This window comes from Phyllobates terribilis, unplaced genomic scaffold (genome assembly GCF_046119375.1).
Source record: "Phyllobates terribilis strain yellow unplaced genomic scaffold, ASM4611937v1 Scaffold_488__1_contigs__length_1352022, whole genome shotgun sequence".
Classification (NCBI taxonomy): Eukaryota; Metazoa; Chordata; class Amphibia; order Anura; family Dendrobatidae; genus Phyllobates; species Phyllobates terribilis.
This window is the reverse complement of record NW_027363248.1, coordinates 1,136,192-1,156,028: the sequence shown is the minus strand read 5'-3', so window position 1 is coordinate 1,156,028 and position 19,837 is coordinate 1,136,192. Positions and strand designations below refer to the sequence as shown.

General features: G+C 44.7%; 10 non-coding genes and 2 pseudogenes across 10 annotated transcripts; all 12 read left to right on the top strand.

The window, feature by feature from the left end:
* Nucleotides 1-5,614: 5,614 nt before the first annotated feature.
* LOC141229975 (U2 spliceosomal RNA) lies at nucleotides 5,615-5,828 on the top strand (annotated as a pseudogene).
* A 1,115-nt stretch (nucleotides 5,829-6,943) lies between these two features.
* Nucleotides 6,944-7,134, top strand: LOC141229811 (U2 spliceosomal RNA). The gene has a single exon (XR_012296431.1). It is a non-coding gene; the product is annotated as a U2 spliceosomal RNA (small nuclear RNA).
* Nucleotides 7,135-8,249: 1,115 nt separating this feature from the next.
* On the top strand, nucleotides 8,250-8,440 carry LOC141229810 (U2 spliceosomal RNA). The gene has a single exon (XR_012296430.1). It is a non-coding gene; the product is annotated as a U2 spliceosomal RNA (small nuclear RNA).
* Nucleotides 8,441-9,555: 1,115 nt separating this feature from the next.
* Nucleotides 9,556-9,746, top strand: LOC141229809 (U2 spliceosomal RNA). Its single transcript, XR_012296429.1, has one exon. It is a non-coding gene; the product is annotated as a U2 spliceosomal RNA (small nuclear RNA).
* Nucleotides 9,747-10,861: 1,115 nt separating this feature from the next.
* Nucleotides 10,862-11,052, top strand: LOC141229808 (U2 spliceosomal RNA). Its single transcript, XR_012296428.1, has one exon. It is a non-coding gene; the product is annotated as a U2 spliceosomal RNA (small nuclear RNA).
* A 1,112-nt stretch (nucleotides 11,053-12,164) lies between these two features.
* LOC141229807 (U2 spliceosomal RNA) lies at nucleotides 12,165-12,355 on the top strand. The gene has a single exon (XR_012296427.1). It is a non-coding gene; the product is annotated as a U2 spliceosomal RNA (small nuclear RNA).
* Nucleotides 12,356-13,467: 1,112 nt separating this feature from the next.
* Nucleotides 13,468-13,658, top strand: LOC141229806 (U2 spliceosomal RNA). The gene has a single exon (XR_012296426.1). It is a non-coding gene; the product is annotated as a U2 spliceosomal RNA (small nuclear RNA).
* A 1,115-nt stretch (nucleotides 13,659-14,773) lies between these two features.
* On the top strand, nucleotides 14,774-14,964 carry LOC141229803 (U2 spliceosomal RNA). The gene has a single exon (XR_012296424.1). It is a non-coding gene; the product is annotated as a U2 spliceosomal RNA (small nuclear RNA).
* A 1,115-nt stretch (nucleotides 14,965-16,079) lies between these two features.
* On the top strand, nucleotides 16,080-16,171 carry LOC141230019 (U2 spliceosomal RNA; annotated as a pseudogene).
* A 796-nt stretch (nucleotides 16,172-16,967) lies between these two features.
* LOC141229999 (U2 spliceosomal RNA) lies at nucleotides 16,968-17,150 on the top strand. Its single transcript, XR_012296607.1, has one exon. It is a non-coding gene; the product is annotated as a U2 spliceosomal RNA (small nuclear RNA).
* A 1,115-nt stretch (nucleotides 17,151-18,265) lies between these two features.
* LOC141229802 (U2 spliceosomal RNA) lies at nucleotides 18,266-18,456 on the top strand. Its single transcript, XR_012296423.1, has one exon. It is a non-coding gene; the product is annotated as a U2 spliceosomal RNA (small nuclear RNA).
* Nucleotides 18,457-19,571: 1,115 nt separating this feature from the next.
* On the top strand, nucleotides 19,572-19,762 carry LOC141229801 (U2 spliceosomal RNA). The gene has a single exon (XR_012296422.1). It is a non-coding gene; the product is annotated as a U2 spliceosomal RNA (small nuclear RNA).
* The last annotated feature ends 75 nt before the right edge of the window (nucleotides 19,763-19,837 follow it).

Below are 19,837 nucleotides of genomic sequence, written 5' to 3'. Positions count from 1 at the left end.
GTTGTCTCCTTCTGCTGGAACACTGACTTCTTTCATTTAATGCCTGCAGACTATAAAAGAGAACCCAACCCAAAAAGTTTGGTTGATTAGTCTGTGGCATTCTGTTAAACTGTTGCTTATGGCGGTCTCTGTGAGCTTCTCAGCGACATTCAGCCAGCCAGGTATCCTGCCTGCAGTAGATGGAATGTGGCAATGGAACGCTGGCTGCGCGTGTCATAATAGGCTCTGAGCCTTTATATACCTGTGCACAGCAGCAGCCACCTTCAGTCTGCTGCTGGACAGCCAGCAGCAGCAGCAGCAGGAGAGGTATGTAATCAGGAGCCCTCCTGCTAAGGGTAGACAGCTGCTCGTTCCACCCCACCCCCCGCCTTAATTGGTTCTCCTCCCTTCCAACGGTGTTGAGGCGGGTGGGAACAGCAGGGGGTGAAGGTGCTGTGTTTAAAGAGGTGGAGTTATGCAGATCTAAAACGCGTGGATTGCAGCAGCAGCAAGCCGAAAAGTGCAGGCATGTAAGGGATCTAGAGGTTGACAACATGTCTTCTTAACGGGAGTCCAGGAGCTCATCTCCACAAATGGACTTTTCAGGATCCTTGGGTGGCTCCGTAGTTTGAAACCAATTCTGGTTATCGCTTCTCGGCCTTTTGGCTAAGACCAAGTGTCTTGTCTGGGGTCCTTGAGTGTTTTCCCTTGGCCTTCCGGCATCGCCATCTTGATGGCTTAAGCCGGTTGCTGCTTTAGGGGGAGAACGAGGAGGAACGAGAGAGTGATCATAATGGGCGTGAAGATACGCTATGCTGGGACCGATGACAATCGGGTTCGCAATGCATTCCGCATTGAAGTTGATGCTGCTGTCAGAGAGCGTTTCAATCTGTCGTATATGGTGCACGAGGTGATCTTCAAAATCCTGGAAGTGACAAGAGAAAACATCGTCTGCCTGCAGGAATCCCGGAAAGAAGGACGGTATGTCTTGGTGCTACAATCTATGGCGGCTTGCCGGAACCTGTATAAGAAGTTGAGGGAGCAGGAGAAGAATCCAACCTTGCATGGTTTGACTTTTACAGTCTTGTACTCCAAAGGTGATGTTCCCCTAGTCATATTTATGTATAATCCCTTTGTGCACGAACATGACATTGCGACTTTTCTTAAGAGGCATTGTGACTTTGTGAGCAACAGTCACAAAATCATGAACGAGGAGAACTTATGGACTGGCAAATACAGATATTTTGTCAGATTTGGGGAAAGTTCTTCGGAGCCTGGAGGTGTTCATTACCCTCCCCAAAGTTTCTCTATCGGGAGAGATAGGGGTATTCTCTTCTTTCCTGAGGCCCCAGTTTTTTGCAGGAAATGTAAGAAGTACGGACACTTACAAGAGGTTTGTACTGCTGTGCCTGTTTGCTCCAAGTGCAACCAAAGTGGGCATGTTGCTAAGGACTGTACCAATCCAATTGTTTGCAATGCTTGTGGTATGGAGGGGCATGCCTTTAAGGATTGTACTCGTCGTGCGAACGAGGGCAAGGCAAGGGCATACTCTGAGGTGGTCTCGAACTCTCCGAGGCCTAAGAGTGTGGCACCTGAGGCCGCAGTTTCTTCCAGGGTGAAGGTAGTGGAACAGCGTGTGGAGACTGCTCCAGTGAGGGCGTCTGCTGACCTACTGGTGGAGCCCGGGAGAGTGGAAGAGGTTCTGGCAGCTGAGATGGACATTTCTTCCTATCAGGGGGGTTTCATTGACTCCTTTTGTGAAGAACGTGAGGGAGCCTTGGAAATCCCAGGGGACCCGGCTCTCAGTTGGAGCAGTGAAAGTATGGATGAAGAGGGAGCTGGAGGTCAAGGAGACTTCACTGAGACTGGGGTGAGGTCTTCTGAGGAACCGGACCGCGCTAAGAATAAAAGGGCCCGGTTGTCTGAACCATCAAGTAGCCAATGCGTGGCAAGTCCGGTGAGTGAGCGGGATTACCCAGTGGTTTCTCTTTCTCCTGCGTCAACGGCTTACCTGGAGGAGAATTTGGAGTCCACTATCTTTCAGCTAAGTGGGAGTTCGCCGGATGACAAAGGATAAGGAAGGCATGTTTTTTTGCTGAGACTGGTGTTTCTGGTTTTTGAGCCAAAGAATGGTCTCTAAACCAAATTGGGACATTGCGTCCCTTAATGTAAGACTTTTAAAGTCTAGAGTTAGAAGATCTGTGATTCTGGACTTCTTACATAACCATTCTTTTGATATTATGTGTCTACAGGAGTGTGGTATAGAAGAACCCCTGGAAGACGCTGATTGGCCATATGGCCAGCATATCTGGTCTGGCTCTAGTGGGAATAAAAATGATGGAGTTGGGATAGTATTAAATAATAGAAATTTTGTTTTTGAATATTATAAGGTAATAGAGGTGGGTCGTTGCATCTCTGCAGTTGTGTGTGGGAGGGGGTGGAAAGTTAAAATTATAAATATTTATGGTCCTACAAAAAAAGAAGACAGGTTAAGTTTATTAGATAAATTATGTTTAGAATTACCTGGTAGGATCCCTGTGATAGTAACAGGTGATTTTAACTGTGTAACTGAGGGGAAAGTTGATGCCTCAGGAAAAAAATTGGCAAACATTATTTCTGATTTTTTCTTTTTTGATGCTGCTGAGGTTTATTTGGGGAAGCCACCACCACCAACCTATAAAGCTGACAGGGGTGGGATAACATCTAGGATTGATAGGATGTTTTTTTCTAAAAATATAATATGTGATGGTTTTTCTCAATTTTCAGTTCCTTTTTCGGACCATGTGTGCCTGAAAGGTGAGTTTAGAGGGGATTTAAGGCGGGTGCATGGGAGAGGTGTGTGGAAATTGAATGTGAGTTTGCTTGAGGATGAGAGAATTGTGAATGATTTTAAGAAAAAATATAGTTGGTGTAAATCTCAAAAGAGTAAGTTTGAAAGTGTGTTGGTGTGGTGGGATTGGATGAAGCATGAAGTGCAAAAGTTTTTTCGTCGATGGGGCTATAAAAAGGTTGCCATGGTTAGGAGTCAATATAAAGATTTAATGATGAGGGTGGAATGGCTGGAGAAAATGAGGATGTGTGGTGTGGATGTGGATGATTTGTTAAGAAGTGCGAGAGAGGATTTGAAGAGGACTTTGGAGAGGAAGGGAAGGGAAATAATTTTTAGGTCAAAGGTGGTCCATCTTGATAAAGATGAAAAGTGTTCAAGATATTTCTTTAAAAAAATAAATGGTAAGAAGGAGGGTATGGAGGAGATTTTTGATGTGGATGGTGTTTGTGTGAGTGGGGAGGATGTAATGAAGGAAGTGGTCACGTTTTATGCTGAGTTGTTTGGCAGGAAGTGGGTGGATGAGAGTTTGAAAGAAGAAGTGCTTAAGACTTTGGATTGTAAGGTGGATAAGGATGGATGTTCTGGTCTATGTGAGGCAGTGATTGAGGAGGAAGTTAAGAAAGCGGTGTTTGGTGCAAGGAAAAATGTGACGCCTGGGAAGGATGGTTTGCCTGTGGAGCTATATGTTATGATGTGGGAAGTGATGGGTATGGATTTAGTGGAAGTGTGTCAGTTTATGTGGGAGAATGGGATGCTTGCGGGTTCAATGAAGGAGGGAGTGGTGGTCTTAATCCATAAGAAAGGGGATAAAAGGTGTTTGAGTAATTGGAGGCCAATTACGCTTCTGAACGCCGATTACAAGGTATTCAGTAAAATTTTGGCGTGTCGGATGCGTGTGGTTATAGCTGATGTGATTGGTAAAGATCAAGTGTGTGCAGTGCCTGGTAGATGTATGACGGATAATCTGTGTCTTTTAAGAGATGTGTTGTGGGATTGTAAAGTAAGAAAGCAGAAGTGTATGGTGATGGCTGTTGACTTTGAAAAGGCGTTTGATCGCGTGTCTCATGTGTTTCTATTTGAGGTTTTGCGTAGAATGGGTTTTCCGGAGAAATTTGTGCGTGCCGTGAGAGGATTGTATGGGGAGGTGGTGAGTGAATTTCTGGTGAATGGGTTTTTGAGTGAGAAAGTGTGTATTAGGTCTGGTGTGAGGCAAGGTTGTCCCATGTCACCGGTATTATTTGTGTGTGTGATTGAGCCACTGCTGTGTATGATTCGGAAAGAGAAAGTGGTGCGTGGTTTGTTAGTGCCAGGGAGTGGTGGAATGACTGTGAAAGTCTTAGGATATATGGATGATGTAGTAGTGGTGAGTGAGAGTGTGGCCTCTATGGAGAGAGTAAAATTGTTGTTGAATTTTTTTTGTGGCGCGTCAGCGTTTCGTGTGAATTGGAACAAATGCATGTTTAAATGTTTTGGTGACAATAGGATTAAGATGGATGGTGTGGCTGGTGTGGATGGTGCAATTAAAGTGTTGGGAGTTTTTTTTAATGATGATTTGAAAGGTTATGAGAGTTGGGATGAATGTGGTGAGCGGATTGTGCGGAAGATGAATTTTTGGAAGTTACGTTCTTTGTCTTTGGTAGGGAAGGTTCTTATTATTAAGGCTGTTATTCTCCCTATTTTGCTTTATGTTTCTTGTATTTTTCCAGTGCCCTATAGGAAAATTAAAAAAGTGGAGAAACTAATTTTTGTGTTTTTTTGGGGCAGTAGGATGGAAAGACTTAAGAGAGAGATTTTGTTTAAGCAATATTTGTATGGGGGACTGAAGTTTCCGAATATTGAAGTGTTTCTAACATTGCATTTTATTAAGACTACGGTCATTTTGATTGGGAAGAATAATAAAGGGGCATTTATGTGTAAGTATTTGGCTGGATGGATGCTGTATGGTCTGAATTGGGTGAAGCGTGATAAGAATGTGCCTGTTGCTTTTAAGTGTCCTGAGTGGTATGGTTTGATTGAGAAGTTTGTGAGGAAGAATGATTTGTTAGCAGTTGCAATGAAAGACTTTACGTTTGTTAAGAAGGTGATGGGGAAGATGTGTGTGAATGAGTGTGAGAGTAATGTGGTGGGATTGCGTTCTATGGAAGTTGCGCGGGTATGGAAGAAGTTAAGCATTCAAGGTGTGTCGAATAGACAGCGAGATATAGTATGGATGGGCCTTCATAATATTTTGCCAGTGAGGGATTTTCAGAAGAAAAGAGATCTCATAAGATCTGCAGTATGTCCAAGGGATGGTTGTGGAGCGAATGAGACGGTGAGGCACCTTATGTGGGATTGTAATTTTGCGTATGATGTGTGGAAAGGTGTGGGTGGACTGTGTAAAGGGGTTGCTGGTGTGAAGTTTATTGATTGGAGAGTGGCTGTGTTTGGTTTTGGTGCTAGTCGTCGTGGCCTAGAAAGGATGATGTGGTTTATTATGGTGTGTGTGCAGGAGAGCTTGTGGGATGTGAGAAATTTGTGTGTGTTTAAAAGAGTAAATTTAACAGTAAATGATTGTATTAGGTTGATCTTAGCAAGACTATATGTAATCTATTTGTGGGATACAAGAGAAGGTGGTGGTGGTGGAACAGATTCTGAAGGTGTGTGGAAATACCTTAAGTGGCAGGATATGGTTAAATACCGTTGATATTTTTTCTGGAAATTTCTCTGGCATAGGATTACTTGTTTGTATTTTTGTTGAATAATACTTTAATAAAGAAACCACAATGATGTTTATGAAGTGGCAGTATAACTTATGACGAAGTCTGGTTAACTGTTTGCTTATATCTAAACCTGAGTGGTTTTAAAAAAAAAAAAAAAAAAAAAAAAATCTGTTCTTATCAGTTTAATATCTGATACGTCCCCTATCTGGGGACCATATATTAAATGGATTTTTAGAACAGGGAGATGGAAAAAGAGCTTGCTCTGTCCACTCCACGCATTGACCTGGTATTGCAGTATCTCCAGGACCGGTGCACCCCTTCTTTAATGCAGTTTCTAAAATCAGAAAGAATTGAATTCAATGTTTTTTGTTCATTTTGCTTGTTTGTCGGATTTTGGGATGGACTCTTTGGCTTTGCTTTTCTTCTCCTCATTGGATTTTTCATGTTCAAAGTTGCAGAAGCCAGATTACAAGCTCATTTTGGTTCAACTTCAGCAACTGTGCATTGCATTGCCATGTAATGTGATGCAATGCTATCTTTCTAGCTCTCCCTTTTTACTTCCTTTTGGATAAACAGACATATTAGGCAAGCATTTTGGAGCTTTCACCTAAATAACTACAGGTGGTGAGATAAGCTGCACAATATAATTGACCTTTCAGTATATTGTTGCACACACACCATCTATTTAGCAAATGCCCTTGTTATCAACAGCAGCCTTTTAAACTCACCTGAGCTAACAGGTATGTGCGCTGGTTACTCTGCTGCGCTTAAAATTTATTTTTTGGTTTGCTACAATGCCTTTTCTGAAACGTTGTCTCCTTCTGCTGGAACACTGACTTCTTTCATTTAATGCCTGCAGACTATAAAAGAGAACCCAACCCAAAAAGTTTGGTTGATTAGTCTGTGGCATTCTGTTAAACTGTTGCTTATGGCGGTCTCTGTGAGCTTCTCAGCGACATTCAGCCAGCCAGGTATCCTGCCTGCAGTAGATGGAATGTGGCAATGGAACGCTGGCTGCGCGTGTCATAATAGGCTCTGAGCCTTTATATACCTGTGCACAGCAGCAGCCACCTTCAGTCTGCTGCTGGACAGCCAGCAGCAGCAGCAGCAGGAGAGGTATGTAATCAGGAGCCCTCCTGCTAAGGGTAGACAGCTGCTCGTTCCACCCCACCCCCCGCCTTAATTGGTTCTCCTCCCTTCCAACGGTGTTGAGGCGGGTGGGAACAGCAGGGGGTGAAGGTGCTGTGTTTAAAGAGGTGGAGTTATGCAGATCTAAAACGCGTGGATTGCAGCAGCAGCAAGCCGAAAAGTGCAGGCATGTAAGGGATCTAGAGGTTGACAACATGTCTTCTTAACGGGAGTCCAGGAGCTCATCTCCACAAATGGACTTTTCAGGATCCTTGGGTGGCTCCGTAGTTTGAAACCAATTCTGGTTATCGCTTCTCGGCCTTTTGGCTAAGATCAAGTGTAGTATCTGTTCTTATCAGTTTAATATCTGATACGTCCCCTATCTGGGGACCATATATTAAATGGATTTTTAGAACAGGGAGATGGAAAAAGAGCTTGCTCTGTCCACTCCACGCATTGACCTGGTATTGCAGTATCTCCAGGACCGGTGCACCCCTTCTTTAATGCAGTTTCTAAAATCAGAAAGAATTGAATTCAATGTTTTTTGTTCATTTTGCTTGTTTGTCGGATTTTGGGATGGACTCTTTGGCTTTGCTTTTCTTCTCCTCATTGGATTTTTCATGTTCAAAGTTGCAGAAGCCAGATTACAAGCTCATTTTGGTTCAACTTCAGCAACTGTGCATTGCATTGCCATGTAATGTGATGCAATGCTATCTTTCTAGCTCTCCCTTTTTACTTCCTTTTGGATAAACAGACATATTAGGCAAGCATTTTGGAGCTTTCACCTAAATAACTACAGGTGGTGAGATAAGCTGCACAATATAATTGACCTTTCAGTATATTGTTGCACACACACCATCTATTTAGCAAATGCCCTTGTTATCAACAGCAGCCTTTTAAACTCACCTGAGCTAACAGGTATGTGCGCTGGTTACTCTGCTGCGCTTAAAATTTCTTTTTTGGTTTGCTACAATGCCTTTTCTGAAACGTTGTCTCCTTCTGCTGGAACACTGACTTCTTTCATTTAATGCCTGCAGACTATAAAAGAGAACCCAACCCAAAAAGTTTGGTTGATTAGTCTGTGGCATTCTGTTAAACTGTTGCTTATGGCGGTCTCTGTGAGCTTCTCAGCGACATTCAGCCAGCCAGGTATCCTGCCTGCAGTAGATGGAATGTGGCAATGGAACGCTGGCTGCGCGTGTCATAATAGGCTCTGAGCCTTTATATACCTGTGCACAGCAGCAGCCACCTTCAGTCTGCTGCTGGACAGCCAGCAGCAGCAGCAGCAGGAGAGGTATGTAATCAGGAGCCCTCCTGCTAAGGGTAGACAGCTGCTCGTTCCACCCCACCCCCCGCCTTAATTGGTTCTCCTCCCTTCCAACGGTGTTGAGGCGGGTGGGAACAGCAGGGGGTGAAGGTGCTGTGTTTAAAGAGGTGGAGTTATGCAGATCTAAAACGCGTGGATTGCAGCAGCAGCAAGCCGAAAAGTGCAGGCATGTAAGGGATCTAGAGGTTGACAACATGTCTTCTTAACGGGAGTCCAGGAGCTCATCTCCACAAATGGACTTTTCAGGATCCTTGGGTGGCTCCGTAGTTTGAAACCAATTCTGGTTATCGCTTCTCGGCCTTTTGGCTAAGATCAAGTGTAGTATCTGTTCTTATCAGTTTAATATCTGATACGTCCCCTATCTGGGGACCATATATTAAATGGATTTTTAGAACAGGGAGATGGAAAAAGAGCTTGCTCTGTCCACTCCACGCATTGACCTGGTATTGCAGTATCTCCAGGACCGGTGCACCCCTTCTTTAATGCAGTTTCTAAAATCAGAAAGAATTGAATTCAATGTTTTTTGTTCATTTTGCTTGTTTGTCGGATTTTGGGATGGACTCTTTGGCTTTGCTTTTCTTCTCCTCATTGGATTTTTCATGTTCAAAGTTGCAGAAGCCAGATTACAAGCTCATTTTGGTTCAACTTCAGCAACTGTGCATTGCATTGCCATGTAATGTGATGCAATGCTATCTTTCTAGCTCTCCCTTTTTACTTCCTTTTGGATAAACAGACATATTAGGCAAGCATTTTGGAGCTTTCACCTAAATAACTACAGGTGGTGAGATAAGCTGCACAATATAATTGACCTTTCAGTATATTGTTGCACACACACCATCTATTTAGCAAATGCCCTTGTTATCAACAGCAGCCTTTTAAACTCACCTGAGCTAACAGGTATGTGCGCTGGTTACTCTGCTGCGCTTAAAATTTCTTTTTTGGTTTGCTACAATGCCTTTTCTGAAACGTTGTCTCCTTCTGCTGGAACACTGACTTCTTTCATTTAATGCCTGCAGACTATAAAAGAGAACCCAACCCAAAAAGTTTGGTTGATTAGTCTGTGGCATTCTGTTAAACTGTTGCTTATGGCGGTCTCTGTGAGCTTCTCAGCGACATTCAGCCAGCCAGGTATCCTGCCTGCAGTAGATGGAATGTGGCAATGGAACGCTGGCTGCGCGTGTCATAATAGGCTCTGAGCCTTTATATACCTGTGCACAGCAGCAGCCACCTTCAGTCTGCTGCTGGACAGCCAGCAGCAGCAGCAGCAGGAGAGGTATGTAATCAGGAGCCCTCCTGCTAAGGGTAGACAGCTGCTCGTTCCACCCCACCCCCCGCCTTAATTGGTTCTCCTCCCTTCCAACGGTGTTGAGGCGGGTGGGAACAGCAGGGGGTGAAGGTGCTGTGTTTAAAGAGGTGGAGTTATGCAGATCTAAAACGCGTGGATTGCAGCAGCAGCAAGCCGAAAAGTGCAGGCATGTAAGGGATCTAGAGGTTGACAACATGTCTTCTTAACGGGAGTCCAGGAGCTCATCTCCACAAATGGACTTTTCAGGATCCTTGGGTGGCTCCGTAGTTTGAAACCAATTCTGGTTATCGCTTCTCGGCCTTTTGGCTAAGATCAAGTGTAGTATCTGTTCTTATCAGTTTAATATCTGATACGTCCCCTATCTGGGGACCATATATTAAATGGATTTTTAGAACAGGGAGATGGAAAAAGAGCTTGCTCTGTCCACTCCACGCATTGACCTGGTATTGCAGTATCTCCAGGACCGGTGCACCCCTTCTTTAATGCAGTTTCTAAAATCTGAAAGAATTGAATTCAATGTTTTTTGTTCATTTTGCTTGTTTGTCGGATTTTGGGATGGACTCTTTGGCTTTGCTTTTCTTCTCCTCATTGGATTTTTCATGTTCAAAGTTGCAGAAGCCAGATTACAAGCTCATTTTGGTTCAACTTCAGCAACTGTGCATTGCATTGCCATGTAATGTGATGCAATGCTATCTTTCTAGCTCTCCCTTTTTACTTCCTTTTGGATAAACAGACATATTAGGCAAGCATTTTGGAGCTTTCACCTAAATAACTACAGGTGGTGAGATAAGCTGCACAATATAATTGACCTTTCAGTATATTGTTGCACACACACCATCTATTTAGCAAATGCCCTTGTTATCAACAGCAGCCTTTTAAACTCACCTGAGCTAACAGGTATGTGCGCTGGTTACTCTGCTGCGCTTAAAATTTCTTTTTTGGTTTGCTACAATGCCTTTTCTGAAACGTTGTCTCCTTCTGCTGGAACACTGACTTCTTTCATTTAATGCCTGCAGACTATAAAAGAGAACCCAACCCAAAAAGTTTGGTTGATTAGTCTGTGGCATTCTGTTAAACTGTTGCTTATGGCGGTCTCTGTGAGCTTCTCAGCGACATTCAGCCAGCCAGGTATCCTGCCTGCAGTAGATGGAATGTGGCAATGGAACGCTGGCTGCGCGTGTAATAATAGGCTCTGAGCCTTTATATACCTGTGCACAGCAGCAGCCACCTTCAGTCTGCTGCTGGACAGCCAGCAGCAGCAGCAGCAGGAGAGGTATGTAATCAGGAGCCCTCCTGCTAAGGGTAGACAGCTGCTCGTTCCACCCCACCCCCCGCCTTAATTGGTTCTCCTCCCTTCCAACGGTGTTGAGGCGGGTGGGAACAGCAGGGGGTGAAGGTGCTGTGTTTAAAGAGGTGGAGTTATGCAGATCTAAAACGCGTGGATTGCAGCAGCAGCAAGCCGAAAAGTGCAGGCATGTAAGGGATCTAGAGGTTGACAACATGTCTTCTTAACGGGAGTCCAGGAGCTCATCTCCACAAATGGACTTTTCAGGATCCTTGAGTGGCTCCGTAGTTTGAAACCAATTCTGGTTATCGCTTCTCGGCCTTTTGGCTAAGATCAAGTGTAGTATCTGTTCTTATCAGTTTAATATCTGATACGTCCCCTATCTGGGGACCATATATTAAATGGATTTTTAGAACAGGGAGATGGAAAAAGAGCTTGCTCTGTCCACTCCACGCATTGACCTGGTATTGCAGTATCTCCAGGACCGGTGCACCCCTTCTTTAATGCAGTTTCTAAAATCAGAAAGAATTGAATTCAATGTTTTTTGTTCATTTTGCTTGTTTGTCGGATTTTGGGATGGACTCTTTGGCTTTGCTTTTCTTCTCCTCATTGGATTTTTCATGTTCAAAGTTGCAGAAGCCAGATTACAAGCTCATTTTGGTTCAACTTCAGCAACTGTGCATTGCATTGCCATGTAATGTGATGCAATGCTATCTTTCTAGCTCTCCCTTTTTACTTCCTTTTGGATAAACAGACATATTAGGCAAGCATTTTGGAGCTTTCACCTAAATAACTACAGGTGGTGAGATAAGCTGCACAATATAATTGACCTTTCAGTATATTGTTGCACACACACCATCTATTTAGCAAATGCCCTTGTTATCAACAGCAGCCTTTTAAACTCACCTGAGCTAACAGGTATGTGCGCTGGTTACTCTGCTGCGCTTAAAATTTCTTTTTTGGTTTGCTACAATGCCTTTTCTGAAACGTTGTCTCCTTCTGCTGGAACACTGACTTCTTTCATTTAATGCCTGCAGACTATAAAAGAGAACCCAACCCAAAAAGTTTGGTTGATTAGTCTGTGGCATTCTGTTAAACTGTTGCTTATGGCGGTCTCTGTGAGCTTCTCAGCGACATTCAGCCAGCCAGGTATCCTGCCTGCAGTAGATGGAATGTGGCAATGGAACGCTGGCTGCGCGTGTCATAATAGGCTCTGAGCCTTTATATACCTGTGCACAGCAGCAGCCACCTTCAGTCTGCTGCTGGACAGCCAGCAGCAGCAGCAGGAGAGGTATGTAATCAGGAGCCCTCCTGCTAAGGGTAGACAGCTGCTCGTTCCACCCCACCCCCCGCCTTAATTGGTTCTCCTCCCTTCCAACGGTGTTGAGGCGGGTGGGAACAGCAGGGGGTGAAGGTGCTGTGTTTAAAGAGGTGGAGTTATGCAGATCTAAAACGCGTGGATTGCAGCAGCAGCAAGCCGAAAAGTGCAGGCATGTAAGGGATCTAGAGGTTGACAACATGTCTTCTTAACGGGAGTCCAGGAGCTCATCTCCACAAATGGACTTTTCAGGATCCTTGGGTGGCTCCGTAGTTTGAAACCAATTCTGGTTATCGCTTCTCGGCCTTTTGGCTAAGATCAAGTGTAGTATCTGTTCTTATCAGTTTAATATCTGATACGTCCCCTATCTGGGGACCATATATTAAATGGATTTTTAGAACAGGGAGATGGAAAAAGAGCTTGCTCTGTCCACTCCACGCATTGACCTGGTATTGCAGTATCTCCAGGACCGGTGCACCCCTTCTTTAATGCAGTTTCTAAAATCAGAAAGAATTGAATTCAATGTTTTTTGTTCATTTTGCTTGTTTGTCGGATTTTGGGATGGACTCTTTGGCTTTGCTTTTCTTCTCCTCATTGGATTTTTCATGTTCAAAGTTGCAGAAGCCAGATTACAAGCTCATTTTGGTTCAACTTCAGCAACTGTGCATTGCATTGCCATGTAATGTGATGCAATGCTATGTTTCTAGCTCTCCCTTTTTACTTCCTTTTGGATAAACAGACATATTAGGCAAGCATTTTGGAGCTTTCACCTAAATAACTACAGGTGGTGAGATAAGCTGCACAATATAATTGACCTTTCAGTATATTGTTGCACACACAAAATCTATTTAGCAAATGCCCTTGTTATCAACAGCAGCATTTTAAACTCACCTGAGCTAACAGGTATGTGCGCTGGTTACTCTGCTGCGCTTAAAATTTCTTTTTTGGTTTGCTACAATGCCTTTTCTGAAACGTTGTCTCCTTCTGCTGGAACACTGACTTCTTTCATTTAATGCCTGCAGACTATAAAAGAGAACCCAACCCAAAAAGTTTGGTTGATTTGTCTGTGGCATTCTGTTAAACTGTTGCTTATGGCGGTCTCTGTGAGCTTCTCAGCGACATTCAGCCAGCCAGGTATCCTGCCTGCAGTAGATGGAATGTGGCAATGGAACGCTGGCTGCGCGTGTCATAATAGGCTCTGAGCCTTTATATACCTGTGCACAGCAGCAGCCACCTTCAGTCTGCTGCTGGACAGCCAGCAGCAGCAGCAGGAGAGGTATGTAATCAGGAGCCCTCCTGCTAAGGGTAGACAGCTGCTCGTTCCACCCCACCCCCCGCCTTAATTGGTTCTCCTCCCTTCCAACGGTGTTGAGGCGGGTGGGAACAGCAGGGGGTGAAGGTGCTGTGTTTAAAGAGGTGGAGTTATGCAGATCTAAAACGCGTGGATTGCAGCAGCAGCAAGCCGAAAAGTGCAGGCATGTAAGGGATCTAGAGGTTGACAACATGTCTTCTTAACGGGAGTCCAGGAGCTCATCTCCACAAATGGACTTTTCAGGATCCTTGGGTGGCTCCGTAGTTTGAAACCAATTCTGGTTATCGCTTCTCGGCCTTTTGGCTAAGATCAAGTGTAGTATCTGTTCTTATCAGTTTAATATCTGATACGTCCCCTATCTGGGGACCATATATTAAATGGATTTTTAGAACAGGGAGATGGAAAAAGAGCTTGCTCTGTCCACTCCACGCATTGACCTGGTATTGCAGTATCTCCAGGACCGGTGCACCCCTTCTTTAATGCAGTTTCTAAAATCAGAAAGAATTGAATTCAATGTTTTTTGTTCATTTTGCTTGTTTGTCGGATTTTGGGATGGACTCTTTGGCTTTGCTTTTCTTCTCCTCATTGGATTTTTCATGTTCAAAGTTGCAGAAGCCAGATTACAAGCTCATTTTGGTTCAACTTCAGCAACTGTGCATTGCATTGCCATGTAATGTGATGCAATGCTATCTTTCTAGCTCTCCCTTTTTACTTCCTTTTGGATAAACAGACATATTAGGCAAGCATTTTGGAGCTTTCACCTAAATAACTACAGGTGGTGAGATAAGCTGCACAATATAATTGACCTTTCAGTATATTGTTGCACACACACCATCTATTTAGCAAATGCCCTTGTTATCAACAGCAGCCTTTTAAACTCACCTGAGCTAACAGGTATGTGCGCTGGTTACTCTGCTGCGCTTAAAATTTCTTTTTTGGTTTGCTACAATGCCTTTTCTGAAACGTTGTCTCCTTCTGCTGGAACACTGACTTCTTTCATTTAATGCCTGCAGACTATAAAAGAGAACCCAACCCAAAAAGTTTGGTTGATTAGTCTGTGGCATTCTGTTAAACTGTTGCTTATGGCGGTCTCTGTGAGCTTCTCAGCGACATTCAGCCAGCCAGGTATCCTGCCTGCAGTAGATGGAATGTGGCAATGGAACGCTGGCTGCGCGTGTCATAATAGGCTCTGAGCCTTTATATACCTGTGCACAGCAGCAGCCACCTTCAGTCTGCTGCTGGACAGCCAGCAGCAGCAGCAGCAGGAGAGGTATGTAATCAGGAGCCCTCCTGCTAAGGGTAGACAGCTGCTCGTTCCACCCCACCCCCCACCTTAATTGGTTCTCCTCCCTTCCAACGGTGTTGAGGCGGGTGGGAACAGCAGGGGGTGAAGGTGCTGTGTTTAAAGAGGTGGAGTTATGCAGATCTAAAACGCGTGGATTGCAGCAGCAGCAAGCCGAAAAGTGCAGGCATGTAAGGGATCTAGAGGTTGACAACATGTCTTCTTAACGGGAGTCCAGGAGCTCATCTCCACAAATGGACTTTTCAGGATCCTTGGGTGGCTCCGTAGTTTGAAACCAATTCTGGTTATCGCTTCTCGGCCTTTTGGCTAAGATCAAGTGTAGTATCTGTTCTTATCAGTTTAATATCTGATACGTCCCCTATCTGGGGACCATATATTAAATGGATTTTTAGAACAGGGAGATGGAAAAAGAGCTTGCTCTGTCCACTCCACGCATTGACCTGGTATTGCAGTATCTCCAGGACCGGTGCACCCCTTCTTTAATGCAGTTTCTAAAATCAGAAAGAATTGAATTCAATGTTTTTTGTTCATTTTGCTTGTTTGTCGGATTTTGGGATGGACTCTTTGGCTTTGCTTTTCTTCTCCTCATTGGATTTTTCATGTTCAAAGTTGCAGAAGCCAGATTACAAGCTCATTTTGGTTCAACTTCAGCAACTGTGCATTGCATTGCCATGTAATGTGATGCAATGCTATCTTTCTAGCTCTCCCTTTTTACTTCCTTTTGGATAAACAGACATATTAGGCAAGCATTTTGGAGCTTTCACCTAAATAACTACAGGTGGTGAGATAAGCTGCACAATATAATTGACCTTTCAGTATATTGTTGCACACACACCATCTATTTAGCAAATGCCCTTGTTATCAACAGCAGCCTTTTAAACTCACCTGAGCTAACAGGTATGTGCGCTGGTTACTCTGCTGCGCTTAAAATTTCTTTTTTGGTTTGCTACAATGCCTTTTCTGAAACGTTGTCTCCTTCTGCTGGAACACTGACTTCTTTCATTTAATGCCTGCAGACTATAAAAGAGAACCCAACCCAAAAAGTTTGGTTGATTAGTCTGTGGCATTCTGTTAAACTGTTGCTTATGGCGGTCTCTGTGAGCTTCTCAGCGACATTCAGCCAGCCAGGTATCCTGCCTGCAGTAGATGGAATGTGGCAATGGAACGCTGGCTGCGCGTGTCATAATAGGCTCTGAGCCTTTATATACCTGTGCACAGCAGCAGCCACCTTCAGTCTGCTGCTGGACAGCCAGCAGCAGCAGCAGCAGGAGAGGTATGTAATCAGGAGCCCTCCTGCTAAGGGTAGACAGCTGCTCGTTCCACCCCACCCCCCGCCTTAATTGGTTCTCCTCCCTTCCAACAGTGTTGAGGCGGGTGGGAACAGCAGGGGGTGAAGGTGCTGTGTTTAAAGAGGTGGAGTTATGCAGATCTAAAACGCGTGGATTGCAGCAGCAGCAAGCCGAAAAGTGCAGGCATGTAAGGGATCTAGAGGTTGACAACATGTCTTCTTAACGGGAGTCCAGGAGCTCATCTCCACAAATGGACTTTTCAGGATCCTTGGGTGGCTCCGTAGTTTGAAACCAATTCTGGTTATCGCTTCTCGGCCTTTTGGCTAAGATCAAGTGTAGTATCTTTCGAAAAGGCGGTTTTGGATGTTGGCCGCCCTAGTAGATTGATACATTATGCACACTGGGGTTTAGGCGCTTGTTAGTACGCCAGGTGGCTAATATAGTCATCTGGTGGAAAGCATGGCCCCCCAGGATCGACGCCATTGGGCCGGGGAAGATCGAAAGCCCGAAGTGTGAAGTGCCCCAGGAGTGGTGACCCTGGGGTGCCTCAAATCACTGGGATTGGGAACCCCACTTGAGTTTATGGCACATTTGCACTAGCACTTCAATATTTCTTTCTTCACACACACCCTTATTCCGGGCCTTCTGGCCTTAGGATGGGGAATTTTTCAATTCCCGGTCGAAGGTCCGGGCAGTATTATACTGTGAAACCTTCACTATTTATTAAATTTTTTTGTCACTGTGTGTCCACTTTTTCACGTGTGTCCACGTCCTTACTAGGATTTTGTCGGGATGCGGTTCCCTTACGGGTTCCTCTCTTGGCAGGTCTAGGGGGGGAGTGTGTGGCCATCAGGTTCCGCTCCCCCCTGAACCCCCCTGGCTCTCCTCTTTCTGGAGTAGAGCGTTGTTGGCTCCCCTCTTCCGGGAGGGGAGCACAGTCTTTGGCTCCCAGTGCCTTGCTCGGGTGAGAACTCGGGCAGGTGCTGGGGGTAAGATTGGGTCGCCTCTGGCTCCGGCTGGAGGTGGCTATTTGTCCCTGTTCCTCGCTGTGGCCTTCTGGCTCGGAGGGACGGGGAATGGTTTGGGGGACTCTTCTCCTTTTGGAGAGGGTTTCAAGAAGACCAGCATCCTAGTGCACTTTTTTTGTGGCACTTGTCACTTTTTTAAGCGCACTCGGGTTTTGTACACGAATTCGGGCTTTCGAAAAAAAAAAAAAAAAAATCTGTTCTTATCAGTTTAATATCTGATACGTCCCCTATCTGGGGACCATATATTAAATGGATTTTTAGAACAGGGAGATGGAAAAAGAGCTTGCTCTGTCCACTCCACGCATTGACTTGGTATTGCAGTATCTCCAGGACCGGTGCACCCCTTCTTTAATGCAGTTTCTAAAATCAGAAAGAATTGAATTCAATGTTTTTTGTTCATTTTGCTTGTTTGTCGGATTTTGGGATGGACTCTTTGGCTTTGCTTTTCTTCTCCTCATTGGATTTTTCATGTTCAAAGTTGCAGAAGCCAGATTACAAGCTCATTTTGGTTCAACTTCAGCAACTGTGCATTGCATTGCCATGTAATGTGATGCAATGCTATCTTTCTAGCTCTCCCTTTTTACTTCCTTTTGGATAAACAGACATATTAGGCAAGCATTTTGGAGCTTTCACCTAAATAACTACAGGTGGTGAGATAAGCTGCACAATATAATTGACCTTTCAGTATATTGTTGCACACACACCATCTATTTAGCAAATGCCCTTGTTATCAACAGCAGCCTTTTAAACTCACCTGAGCTAACAGGTATGTGCGCTGGTTACTCTGCTGCGCTTAAAATTTCTTTTTTGGTTTGCTACAATGCCTTTTCTGAAACGTTGTCTCCTTCTGCTGGAACACTGACTTCTTTCATTTAATGCCTGCAGACTATAAAAGAGAACCCAACCCAAAAAGTTTGGTTGATTAGTCTGTGGCATTCTGTTAAACTGTTGCTTATGGCGGTCTCTGTGAGCTTCTCAGCGACATTCAGCCAGCCAGGTATCCTGCCTGCAGTAGATGGAATGTGGCAATGGAACGCTGGCTGCGCGTGTCATAATAGGCTCTGAGCCTTTATATACCTGTGCACAGCAGCAGCCACCTTCAGTCTGCTGCTGGACAGCCAGCAGCAGCAGCAGCAGGAGAGGTATGTAATCAGGAGCCCTCCTGCTAAGGGTAGACAGCTGCTCGTTCCACCCCACCCCCCGCCTTAATTGGTTCTCCTCCCTTCCAACGGTGTTGAGGCGGGTGGGAACAGCAGGGGGTGAAGGTGCTGTGTTTAAAGAGGTGGAGTTATGCAGATCTAAAACGCGTGGATCGCAGCAGCAGCAAGCCGAAAAGTGCAGGCATGTAAGGGATCTAGAGGTTGACAACATGTCTTCTTAACGGGAGTCCAGGAGCTCATCTCCACAAATGGACTTTTCAGGATCCTTGGGTGGCTCCGTAGTTTGAAACCAATTCTGGTTATCGCTTCTCGGCCTTTTGGCTAAGATCAAGTGTAGTATCTGTTCTTATCAGTTTAATATCTGATACGTCCCCTATCTGGGGACCATATATTAAATGGATTTTTAGAACAGGGAGATGGAAAAAGAGCTTGCTCTGTCCACTCCACGCATTGACCTGGTATTGCAGTATCTCCAGGACCGGTGCACCCCTTCTTTAATGCAGTTTCTAAAATCAGAAAGAATTGAATTCAATGTTTTTTGTTCATTTTGCTTGTTTGTCGGATTTTGGGATGGACTCTTTGGCTTTGCTTTTCTTCTCCTCATTGGATTTTTCATGTTCAAAGTTGCAGAAGCCAGATTACAAGCTCATTTTGGTTCAACTTCAGCAACTGTGCATTGCATTGCCATGTAATGTGATGCAATGCTATCTTTCTAGCTCTCCCTTTTTACTTCCTTTTGGATAAACAGACATATTAGGCAAGCATTTTGGAGCTTTCACCTAAATAACTACAGGTGGTGAGATAAGCTGCACAATATAATTGACCTTTCAGTATACTGATGCACACACACCATCTATTTAGCAAATGCCCTTGTTATCAACAGCAGCCTTTTAAACTCACCTGAGCTAACAGGTATGTGCGCTGGTTACTCTGCTGCGCTTAAAATTTCTTTTTTGGTTTGCTACAATGCCTTTTCTGAAACGTTGTCTCCTTCTGCTGGAACACTGACTTCTTTCATTTAATGCCTGCAGACTATAAAAGAGAACCCAACCCAAAAAGTTTGGTTGATTAGTCTGTGGCATTCTGTTAAACTGTTGCTTATGGCGGTCTCTGTGAGCTTCTCAGCGACATTCAGCCAGCCAGGTATCCTGCCTGCAGTAGATGGAATGTGGCAATGGAACGCTGGCTGCGCGTGTCATAATAGGCTCTGAGCCTTTATATACCTGTGCACAGCAGCAGCCACCTTCAGTCTGCTGCTGGACAGCCAGCAGCAGCAGCAGCAGGAGAGGTATGTAATCAGGAGCCCTCCTGCTAAGGGTAGACAGCTGCTCGTTCCACCCCACCCCCCGCCTTAATTGGTTCTCCTCCCTTCCAACGGTGTTGAGGCGGGTGGGAACAGCAGGGGGTGAAGGTGCTGTGTTTAAAGAGGTGGAGTTATGCAGATCTAAAACGCGTGGATTGCAGCAGCAGCAAGCCGAAAAGTGCAGGCATGTAAGGGATCTAGAGGTTGACAACATGTCTTCTTAACGGGAGTCCAGGAGCTCATCTCCACAAATGGACTTTTCAGGATCCTTGGGTGGCTCCGTAGTTTGAAACCAATTCTGGTTATCGCTTCTCGGCCTTTTGGCTAAGATCAAGTGTAGTATCTGTTCTTATCAGTTTAATATCTGATACGTCCCCTATCTGGGGACCATATATTAAATGGATTTTTAGAACAGGGAGATGGAAAAAGAGCTTGCTCTGTCCACTCCACGCATTGACCTGGTATTGCAGTATCTCCAGGACCGGTGCACCCCTTCTTTAATGCAGTTTCTAAAATCAGAAAGAATTGAATTCAATGTTTTTTGTTCATTTTGCTTGTTTGTCGGATTTT